Below are 12,200 nucleotides of genomic sequence, written 5' to 3' on the forward strand. Positions count from 1 at the left end.
CAACCCACTTTAGGAGGGCACCACAGGCCAATTCAGAAAAATGCCAGCTTGGCAACTTAGCAGTGCCAACCTGGCAATGCTCCTGCCAGCTGGTAGTGCCATCTGGGCACCTTGGCAGTGCAGGGTGCCCAGGTGTCACCAGCAGCACCAGGGTGCCACCTGTCCAAAGGGCATGCAGCTGGAGACCTCCAATCCCCAGGGAGGCCCCCACAAGCACCATCATGTCTGGTCCCTGTTTGTGGGGACCAGTTCTGTACAGCACTCACCCAAGCCTCTGAGGCAAAGGGAATGAATCACAAAGACTCAGGTACCTGGGGAATCTGCACATTAACGCGAGACTAGCTGTCTCTCTCTGATATGCAGATTTGCTATAAAGTGATTCCGCCCATTTACATCGTAACGCCTTGCGAGATCACGTTAGATCTCACCAGGCGTTGCGAGCTGGGTAGATCCTGGGAGCGGAGTCTCCCGGCTTTTATTTTCCACACGGTGAGCTGCTTTTTGGGCGCAGCGTGACCATTGGATCGTGGCAATGGCTTCAGTCACCCGCTATTTAATTGGAGAAAAGTTCCGGTATTGATGTCGGACAAGCAGTGGGATAATTTTGAGACTGTGCAGGAGTCAAGAGAGACGGTGGTGAATTAGAGCTTGAAGTTATTAGCATGCATGCAGAAGCAAGGAATGAGCACAGAATCCATATTGTAAAGATGGATGAGGTGAAATAAATGAAATATTATGAATGATTATGAAGCAGGAATATTTCTGCATCTGAAATGAAAAACAGAAAATGCTGGAAATACTCAGAAAAATCTGTGGAGAGAGACACAGACACTGTTATCGTTTCTGTACCTTCCATCGGAACAGGGCACCATTAGAGATGTAACAGGTGTCATAATATACACCAGTATATCATGGTGCAGACACACACTGATGGACACACAGTGGGACCAATCAACACACACAACACCGCAGCCAATCACCAGTGAGAGCAGACCCACTATAAAGACAGGGGGCATCAGAGTTCCCGCTCATTCAAGTAGCAGCTAGCTAGGAGCACAGAGCTCACAGCCTGTAACACAGACATTCACCATGTGCTGAGTGCATCGACTGGTTAGGACAAGGCAAAGGTCTTTAGTTAAAGCTGGTATTGTATTTACCCACAGTTCAAGTATGTTTAAACAGTTAATGATTCAATAAAATAGTGTTGCACTATTTCAAGTGTTGGTGACCTGTATGTGATCCAGAACACCCAACACATCATGATGCCAGGCGTTGAGGGATATTAGCACTTCTTAGAACTACCTGCAAGTGATCTGCCTTCCGCCAGCATTCCGTCATCCTGCAACATGGACAACATCAGCCCGCCGCCGCCGCTCCGCATCGCCGGCAACCTCGGGGCCAACTGGAAGATTTTCAAACAGCGCTTCCAACTCTTCCTCGAAGCCACGGACAGGGAGGGTGCCTCGGACACCAGAAAGATTGTTCTTCTCCTCTCCACGGCCGGGGACCATGCCATCCACATCTTCCACATCCTCGTCCCCTCAGGGAGTGTCTCTGTTTCTGCCTTGAAATGAGGCCCAACTAATCCCCATCCACCAGCACCCTCCTCTGACCTGGCCCGACCTGTTCTCACGTCGAACAGCTTCTCCACTCATTGCGCTCACCTCCTCCAAATACAATTTGTTGCTATGGGAACAGGTCTGCGTCCAAGTTATGTTTGCACTTTGCGGGAGATGTGCGACTTCTCTTCTTGCAGTCTTGCCCAGACCCCTCCCTTGTTTTTCCAGCAAGTTGATTCTTTACTTTATTACCACGCCCGTTTGTTTTGCACCATCAGCCTTTATTTGTGATTTAACATCTTCAATTCTCTGCCCTATTACAGTCCTTAACTTTAGTTCCCCCCCGACCCACTTTTCCTGCCTCAGGACGTTAAAACAAATCTGTTTCGTGGTTAGCTTTGTCCAGTTCTGACAAAGAACATAGAACATTACAGCGCAGTACAGGCCCTTCGGCCCTCGATGTTGCGCCGACCTGTGAAACCACTCTAAAGCCCAACTACACTATTCCCTTATCGTCCATATGTCTATCCAATGACCATTTTAATGCCCTTAGTGTTGGCGAGTCCACTACTGTTGCAGGCAGGGCATTCCATGCCCTTACTACTCTCTGAGTAAAGAACCTACCTCTGACATCTGTCCTATATCTATCTCCCCTCAATTTAAAGCTATGTCCCCTCGTGCGAGACATCACCATCCGAGGGAAAAGGCTCTCACTGTCCACCGTATCCAATCCTCTGATCACCTTGTATGCCTCAATTAAGTCACCTCTTAACCTTCTCTCTGACGAAAACAGCCTCAAGTCCCTCAGCCTTCCCTCATTAGATCTTCCCTCCATCCCAGGATCAGTAGCCTGAGATAATGACCCCAATCTTTCCAATTTGTGTCTATAATTTGCAGATTTCCGCCACACTATATGTTTCCCCCTCCACCTCAACTGGCTGCCGCTGTGCATTTCTTCCAGAATCTTCTGGTCAGGGGCTGTCAAAGAAATGCAGAGTGTCTCTCGGGAGCCTCAGTCAGAGCAGAGATAGAACATACAGGGCAGAAGGAGGCTATTCGGCCCATCGAGTCTGCACCGACCCACTTAAGCCCTCACTTCCACCCTATCCCCGTAACCCAATAACCCCTCCTAACCTTTTTGGACACTAAAGGAAATTTATCATGGCCAATCCACCTAACCTGCACGTCTTTGGACTGTGGGAGGAAACCGGAGCACCCGGAGGAAACCCACGCGCACACGGGGAGAACGTGCAGACTCCGCACAGACAGTGATCCACAGCGGGGAATCGAACCTGGGACCCTGGCGCTGTGAAGCCACAGTGCTAGCCACTTGTGCTGGGCTGGGTGTCACATGCACAAAGTTGTACCTCCTGGCAAAGTTGGACCATTCCTGGCTTGCGAAGCAGGGGCCATTGTCCGACATCACAGTGAGTGGGATGCTGTGACGAGCAAAGGTGTCCTTACAGGCACGGATGACTGCAGACGATGTGATGTTGTGCAAATGTACCACCTCCGGGTAGTTAGGAAAATAGTCTACAATCAGAACATAGTCCCTGCCCTGCGCATGGAACAGGTCGATGCCGACCTTGGACCAAGGGGACGTGACCAGCTCATGGGGCTGTAGGGTCTCACGTGGTTGGACCGGCTGGAAGCGCTGACAGGTGGGGCAGTTGGGCACTGTGTTGGCGATGTCGTCATTGATGCCGGGCCAGTACACTGCCTCTCGGACCCGTTGGCGGCACTTCTCCACGCCAAGATGGCCCTCGTGTAGCTGTTCCAAGACTAGCTGCCGCATGCTGTGCAGGGTGACAATGCGGTCCAGCTTCAGTAGGACACCATCGACTACCACCAGATCGTCTCTGATGTTGTAGAACTGCGGGCATTGGCCCTTGAGCCACCCGTCTGTTAGGTGGCGCATGACACGCTCTGGCAGGGGGTCAGCCGCTGTCTCGTGCCGAATTTGGACGAGGCGTTCATCCGTGGCAGGTAGATTGGAGGCCACGAAGGCCACATGGGCGTCAACCTGGCAGATGAATCCCGCTGGGTCACACGGGGTGTTGACTGCCCTGGACAGAGTGTCGGCTATGATCAGGTCTTTGCCCGGGGTGTATACGAGCTGGACGTCGTATCGTCGGAGTTTAAGCAGAATGCGCCGGAGGCGAGGCGTCATGTCGTTCAAGTCTTTCTGTATTATATTGACCAGCAGGCGATGGTCGGTCTCGACGGTGAATTGGGGAAGGCCGTACATATAATCATGAAACTTGACGACACCGGTCAAAAGGCCCAGGCACTCCTTTTCTATCTGCGCGTAGCACTGTTCCGTGGGGGTCATGGCACATGACGCATATGCAACGGGGGCCCATGATGAGGCCTCATCGCGTTGCAGGAGCACTGCCCCAATGCCAGATTGGCTGGCATCGGTCGAAATCTTTGCCTCTTTCGCTGGATCAAAAAAGGCCAATACCGGGGCCGTGGTAAGTTTGGTTTTAAGTTCTTTCCATTGACTTCCGGGTTGTGGCGATGCGGAGCTGAGCCGCGCGATTCGGCAGCTCCCGTGAAAACGGACTTTCGGGCCCGATAACGGAGCCCCAACGGCATTTTTTTGAAAATCAACCCGTGGGGAAGGAAGAAGAAAGGTCCCCAACCAACCTGCATGGATCGGACCCGCAGCGAAACCGCAAAAAAAGCGGCCCTGGAGCAGCGAGAGAAGAAGGGAAAACAAAACAAAATGGCGGCGCCAACAGACAAAGAAGAGATGCAGGAGTTCATCAAGAGCTGCTTTGAGGAGATGCGCAAGGAGATGGTGGCGCCTATGCTGGCGATAATTGAAGGACTTGGGACAACCCAGAAAGCCCAAGAGGTGAAGATCCGGGAGATCCAGGAAAACGTGAACGTGAACGAGGATGAGCTCGTGGGCCTGGCGGAGAGAGTGGAGCGGCACGAGGCGCTGCACAAGACGTGGGCGGGAAGACTCGAAGACCTGGAGAACAGGTCAAGGAGAAACAACTTGAGGATCCTGGGTCTCCCAGAAGGAGTGGGGGGGCCGATGCCGCGGCATATGCGGGCACGATGATCGGGGCGCTGATGGGTGCGGAGGCCCCCCCGGGATTGCTGGAGCTGGATGGGGCGCACCGAGTGCTAGCGAGGAAGCCCAAGGCAAATGAGCCGCCAAGGGCGATGGTGGTGAGATTTCACCGGTTCACGGACAGAGAGAGGGTCCTGAAATGGTCCAAGAGGGAACGGAGCAGCAAGTGGGACAATGCGGAGATCAGAATATACCCGGATTGGAGCGCGGAGGTCGCTAAGCGGAGAGCGGGTTTCAACCGGGCCAAAGCGGTGCTGCATCGGAAAGGAGTGAAATTTGGAATGTTGCAGCCAGCGCGACTGTGGGTTACACATAATGGCCAACACCACGACTTCGAAACGCCCGAAGAGGCGTGGACCTTTATACTAACTGAAAAGCTGGACTCTAATTGAGGGTTTGTGTGGGAGGGGGGTGTTTGAGGGTTGAAGTATGATGGTTGTTGTACATAGGGGGTCAATCACGCACAGGAAATGTTATATGGGCTGGGGGAGAGAGACAAGGCCACGACAGGAGCTGCGCCATGGGGGGCGGGGCAGTCTTTGGAAAGTGCGGGGTTTTCTTTCCCGCGCGCAGCAAGAAAGGTGGGAAGGGGAACGAAGGAATGTATATTAATTGGGAGATTCCCACACAGGGGGGTCAAAGGGATGGCGGGAGAAGCCGGGGTCAGCAGGGGTCAGCTGACTTACGGGAGAGATATGGGGGGAGCAAAAAAGCTAGACGGGGATCTAGCGGGGGGGAGGGAAGTGGGGGGAGAGGAGGGAGGGAGGGAAGGGGGGGGAAAGGGTTGCTGCTGCACTGGCCGAAAGAGAACGGGACACAGAAGAGGTGGCTGGGACAGGGGTCCCCCCTCTGGGGGACTGGAGAGTGAGGGAGGCGCGGACAAGGGACTGGCCCAGAAAAGGAGATGGCTAGTCGGCAATGGGGGGGGGGGGGGGGTGAGAGTCCCTCCAATCCGGCTGATAACGTGGAACGTGAGGGGCCTGAATGGGCCGGTGAGGAGGGCTCGAGTATTCGCGCACTTGAAGGAACTGAAGGCGGACGTGGCCATGCTCCAAGAGACACACCTGAAGGTGGCGGACCAGGTCAGGTTAAGAAAGGGATGGGTAGGACAGGTATTTCACTCGGGATTGGACGCGAAAAATAGAGGGGTGGCAATTCAGGTGGGAAAGCATGTGCCATTTGAGGCCAAGACTATCGTAACGGATAATGGAGGGAGATATGTGATGGTGAGTGGTAGGCTGCAAGGGACGAGGGTGGTGTTGGTAAATGTATACGCCCCGAACTGGGATGATGCTGGATTTATGAAGCGCATGTTGGGGCGCATTCCGGACCTGGAGGCAGGAGGACTGATAATGGGAGGGGACTTTAATACAGTGCTGGACCCAGCACTGGACCGCTCCAGATCAAGGGCGGGCAGGAGGCCGGCGGCAGCCAAGGTGCTCAGGGTTTTATGGATCAGATGGGGGGAGTGGACCCATGGAGGTTTGCAAGACCGCAGGCCAGGGAATTTTCTTTTTTCTCCCACGTACATAAGGTTTACTCCCGGATAGATTTCTTTGTTCTGGGTAGGGCGCTTATTCCGAGAGTGGAGGGGACGGAGTATTCGGCCATAGCCGTTTCGGACCATGCCCCGCACTGGGTGGAAATGGGGCTGGAAGAGGAGAGGGACCAACGCCCGCTGTGGCGGTTGGACATGGGACTGCTGGCTGATGAGGTGGTGTGTGGGAAGGTGAGGGGGTGCATTGAAAGGTACTTGGAGGCCAACGACAACGGGGAGGTGCGAGTGGGGGTGGTATGGGAGGCGTTGAAGGCGGTGATCAGGGGAGAACTGATTTCCATTAGGGCTCAGAGGGAGAAGACAGAGGGCATGGAAAGGGAGAGGTTAGTGGGCGAGATCTTGCAAGTGGACAGGAGATACGCAGAGGCCCCGGAGGAAAGATTACTTAGGGAGACTGAGTAGGTTCTTTGGAGTAGAGGATAGATGTGAAAGATGTTCAGGGGGCCCGGCGAACCATGTCCATGTGCTTTGGTCATGCCCGGCATTGGAGGGGTTCTGGAGAGGAGTGGCGGGAGTAATATCCCAGGTGGTGAAAGTCCGGGTCAAGCCAAGCTGGGGGCTAGCAATATTTGGAGTAGTGGATGAGCCGGGAGTGCAGGAGGCGAAAGAGGCCGGAATTCTGGCCTTTGCGTCCCTAGTAGCCCGGCGAAGGGTATTGCTATTGTGGAAGGAGGCGAAGCCCCACAGCCTGGAGGCCTGGATTAACGACATGGCGGGGTTCATAAAATTGGAGAGAATTAAGTTTGCTTTGAGAGGGTCTGCACAGGGGTTCTACAGGCGGTGGCAACCGTTCCTAGAATACCTCGCGGAGCGTTAGAGGAAGTTCGGTCAGCAGCAGCAGCAACCCGGTGGGGGGGGGGGGAACGAGAGACTGTTTGAGGGGATGGACGAGCGGGAGGTGGTATGAAGGGGTGGGAGAAATGGAACGCGCGGCCAAGAGCCAGTGTATAAAGCTATGTCAATATACCATCTTGCCATGTACATATCTTGCTCAGGGAGAATTTGCGTTATTTTGTTACGGGGGAGGGGGGGCGGGGGTTATTGTTTGTAAGGGGAAAAAATTGAGTTGTTAAAAAAATATATATTTTTTTTAAAGTTCTTTCCATTCGCGCTCGTGGGCAAGAAGCCATTGGAAGTCTGTCGTCTTCCTGACCAGGTTCCTGAGAGCTGTGGTATGAGAGGCGAGGTTAGGGATGAACTTCCCTAGGAAGTTGACCATGCCCAGAAATCGGAGGACCGCCTTCTTGTCCTCTGGCTTTTTCATGTCCGTGATAGCAGCCACCTTGTCCGCATCCGGCCGCACACCCAACTGGGAGATATGGTCCCCTAGGAACTTGAGTTCCGTCTGACCGAAGGAACATTTGGCTCTGTTGAGGCGTAGGCCCTGCTCCCGTATGCGTTTGAACACGCGCTGGAGGCGACTGACATGCTCCTGCGGGGTGGTGGACCAAATGATTATGTCGCCGACATAGACGCGAACACATTCAATGCCTTCCATCATTTGTTCCATGATCCTGTGGAACACTTCTGACGCCGATATGATCCCAAACGGCACCTGTTGTAACAATATCTGCCAAAAGGGGTGTTCAAGGTACACAGTTTCCTACTGGATCTGTCTAGTTGGATTTGCCAGAATCCTTTCGAGGCATCAAGTTTGGTGAAGAGCTTGGCGTGAGCCTTCTCACATGTAATCTCTTCGCGCTTGGGGATCGGATGATTCTCCCTCATTATGTTGCGATTCAGATCCTTTGGATCAATGCAGATTCTGAGATCGCCTGAAGGCTTTTTTACGCACACCATGGAACTGACCCAGTCGGTTGACCCAGTCTGTGAAAAGCGCGCGAAATGGCCGCCCTCATCCAGGCTGAGGCCCTGGAGGTGCTCAATCACTTGGACCCGTTCTGCCTCGTGGGGACCTTGCCGCGTTACAGCCGCTTGTATATGGGAATATCAACTCGTGGCATTTTCATGTAGAACACAGGTCTCGATGGCGGTCGCGAGGGTGAGTTGCTTTACTTTGAGGAGCTGCTTACGTAGGGGGTCCGACTGAACACCGAAAACGATCTGGTCGCGTATCATGGAGTCGGAGGTGGGCCCGTAGCTGCAAGATTGCGCAAGGATGCGGAGGTGCATTAGAAAGGATTGGAAAGGTTCGTCCTTACCCTGCAAACGCTGCTGGAACACGTAGCGTTCGAAACTTTCATTCACCTCCACGCTGCAGTGAGTGTCAAATTTGAGTAGAACCGTCTTGAACTTCGTCTTGTCTTCGTCATCTGCAAAGGTGAGCGAGTTGAAAATGTGGATGGCATGGTCCCCGGCCGTGGAGAGGAGAAGTGTAGAGGGTGCCATCTCCGCTACTCCACTACTGGGCCGATATCTGGGGTTTGAATATCTGTGTGTGTCTCTCTCCAGCTGGCACTGAAACTTCAGAGGCCAGGGGATGTCGCACTGGGACACTTCCACTGAAGAGAGCACTGATTCAAGCCTGCCGTTTATTCCTAACCGACAGCCTGAGACTTATATCACACAGATCTCCAGACCCCTACCAATACCCAGGTGATTCTCTCTCTTGCCGGTGGTGCAACACTCACCCGGTTCCTACTCCACTAGAGTAGCTTTCCCAAGAGAGAGAATAGGACACTGCTGTTTATTCCCTAACCAGCAGTCTGTCCTGAGTGAATCGCTCAAGATGACCCTCGATTCCTGAACCCGGAATTAAGGTGAGGAGTATTTTAACAATGACTTGGTCAGAGATCGCTGGTGAAAGATTGAAGAATTTAAACGACTCCAATTATCATCAAATCAAGGTTTATTGCAAAACCCAGGTCAAAATCATCAACAGAAGAAACACAATAAAATCTTATGCTCTAATACAACTAAGTCTATTCAAAAGTAATACAGCGGACACAACGAAAATTCTTATGATTACACAGTTTTTAGCAATATCACAAGGCACAAAACAAGTTCCCTTCCCCAAAGCCTCAACCACTATTAAAGTCAAGGGAGTTTCGCAAGCTGCTGCAGGGTACTTACGGTCACAGGCTGCAGAGGTCAAGTCAGGGGTGCAGAGGTCGAGCCAAGAACGAAGAGACCCTCAATCGAAACACAGCCCCTTTTATATTGTTTTACCTGGCTTTGTTCTGTGATCGGCCAGCCCCTTTTGCATTGAAAAAGGTAAGTTTTAAAGTTCCCGCTGGTCCCGCCCCCTTTGAGCCGGTCAGAGCTGTATGTTTCCGGGTATTCCTCGCAGGTCCGCCCCTTCCAGCTAGGCAGACCTGCGCGATTTGAATTTGGCGCTGGCTCCGCCCCCTCCTTCCAGTGAGTTTCTGCCGGTAGCTTCTGTCAAGCTTGGAGTACCTCCCCCAGGTCCGCCTCCAACTTGGTTTTTTTCAGACCTGCGCGATTTGAATTTGGCGCTGGCTCCGCCCCCCTCCTCCCAGTGAGTTTCTGCCGGTAGCTTCTGTCAAGATTGGAGTACCTCCCCCAGGTCCGCCTCCAACTTGGTTTTTTCTGCCGGTAGCTTCTGTCAAGATTGGAGTACCTCCCCCAGGTCCGCCTCCAACTTGGTTTTTCTCTACCGCTGATCTTCTAGGGGCTTTTCCAGCGCAATATGCTGAACTCAGACAGTCTGATTTCTAGGATAACGAGGTTAGGCTCTTTTGTGGAGAATTTCAGTGTCTTCCAGCTGCTCCGGAGATGGCTGCTATTCTCACCTCGCTATGTTGATGGGGTGTTAATTGGATTCTGCTCTGGTGGAGGCCAGGTCATTTACATTTGCATGGGGCTATGACCATCCCATTGTCCTGCTTGCATGCAAGCCTCCTGTGCATTCCCGTGCCCCTTTGTCTGTGTTTTGATGTTATCTTGTTGTCTGGCTCCTTCTTCCTTGTAGCTCCTAGGGGGGTGTTTGTAAATATTTATGTACTTATGTCCCTACTCAGCTCAGCGGACCAAGCCTGCTGGGAAAACTGGTTCTGTTCTCTTGGCTGAAAAGTCAGTTTACAGTCTCTGAGTTTTTCCAAAAGGGCCGAATTGCCCGAAAACCTTACAGATGCCCCTTCGATACGTCCCTACCTGCTTGGACCGTATCGACACAGGTGAAGGGCAATTATTTCCTTTTGTGTGGACCGTATGTCCCCCCCAACAACATGCGAAATTACAATTCCCAAGACAGTTCCCTTAATCTAGGCTACCCCTGATTTCAATGAGAGGGAAAGACAAGACCATACTTAATTCAAGCAGACAGTAACATATACACATTTCACCGGAACCCCAAACGTAAGGGTCCCTGTACATATATCACAATCAAGTACACATTTCACCGGGACCCCAAACGTAAGGGTCCCTGTACATATATCACAATCAAGTACACATTTCACGCGAATCCATACAACTATTTACAATTGCATCTGTTTATTTCACCAAGGATCCTCCTTTCTTGGCTGCACTTCGCTTCTTCCCGTTGAGGGCTCTTCATGTATCCTCCATCGTCGATACCTGCAGCTGAGAGGTTTAGTCCAACTGAGGCGACAGCATAATGTACCCCCTGTACAACATTTCCTTTGTGGGGGCAAACACTAAACCATTCTCAGGCCCCCCCCTGGTGGTGATCGGACAGTTGTGAGGGTCGATCGGTTGGGCTGTGGGCAGGGGTCGCTTTACCTGAACCAGCAGTTCGGTAGCTTCTACAGTCATCCCTTCCCTGGGCGTTACACATCCCTCCCCACTGCGGTCAATTTATCCCGTTCCCTGGGTTCTGCCACCACCTTACAAAAGTGATTAATGCCCCTTGTGGACATGCCTTGGTAGATCCCCATGAACACAAATAAATGCCCCGGTCAGAAGCCCACCCCTTATCCCCGCAAACGGTGATCCTACCCGGTGACCCCGTGATGGTCCGTTAGGTGTTGGTGTCCAGGCGTTCCCAGTCCGAGGACCGATCCCTCATGTCCAGCCTCAGCTTCCTGGGCCACCACCATCTCCCCAAAGGAACGTCCCCCTCACAGGTTAAACACACCCGCCTGCCCCCAGTCACCCTAACCCGGTCAGTCGAAGGACTCTTCTGTCTCGCCTCTGCGGAGTTCTCCCGGTCCCACCATCGCCAGGATCAGCAAACTCCACATCGTCGGGTGCCCCATCTGTAAAAAACAAAACACATCCTTGCCTCTACAGCCCTACCTACCTTAAAGTGCATGGGTTCTATCCAGCGGCAGCATCAGCTCCCGCTTTGAAGTTGCCGCAGCCTGTCTGTGATTCTGTGTCCACAGCCCGGCTCCCCAGGGTCCTAGTGCCTGCCGCTATCCGGCGGCAGCAGCAGCTCCCGCTTTGAAATTGCCGCAGCCTGTCTGTGATTCTGTGTTTACAGCCCGGCTGCACCAGGGTCCTAGTGCCTGGTGCTTCATCATTTTACCCTTGCACCAGGCGCTTCTGTGTACCCACGATCCTAAATACTTCACACACAACTACACACTAATTAGAACTAGCAGGGGGAAAGAAAAAGGAATATGATATATACAATGCCACCCGTCTCCGGGTGGCCAAATTAAAACTGTGCCCCGCTAAACTGGGGCAGTTCACCTGTTTGGTCCAATGGCTCGGGCCAGACCGTCCCCTCCCGGGGGTTCGGGCTGCCCCTTGCCTCTCCTTTCCCAACAGGGTTCGGTGATCCCTCATCGCTCCCTTCCACTCGGGCCCCCTTACTGCGGGACCGGGTGACAGGGAGGTGTGATGGGGACCATCTTACCGGGGGCTTGGAGACCCGATTGCTCCTTCGTCCCCTGACTGGTTCCCAAACCCAAGGTGATACCTCCACTTCCTCCGCCTCCTTAGCCTCTATACTAAGGCAGGCCACCTGACCCACAGGTAAGGGCTTGGGAATCGTTACTGTCCCTGGGCTGGGTGCTTGCAGCACTGTCGGTCTCTTTGGGACTGCCCCTTCGGGACAGCACCTTGTCACCGGTTGTGTGACCGTGGAGTCAGGGACCTCCCCCACCGTCGT

The sequence above is a fragment of the Scyliorhinus torazame genome, chromosome 14 (genome assembly GCF_047496885.1).
Source record: "Scyliorhinus torazame isolate Kashiwa2021f chromosome 14, sScyTor2.1, whole genome shotgun sequence".
Taxonomy (NCBI): domain Eukaryota; kingdom Metazoa; phylum Chordata; class Chondrichthyes; order Carcharhiniformes; family Scyliorhinidae; genus Scyliorhinus; species Scyliorhinus torazame.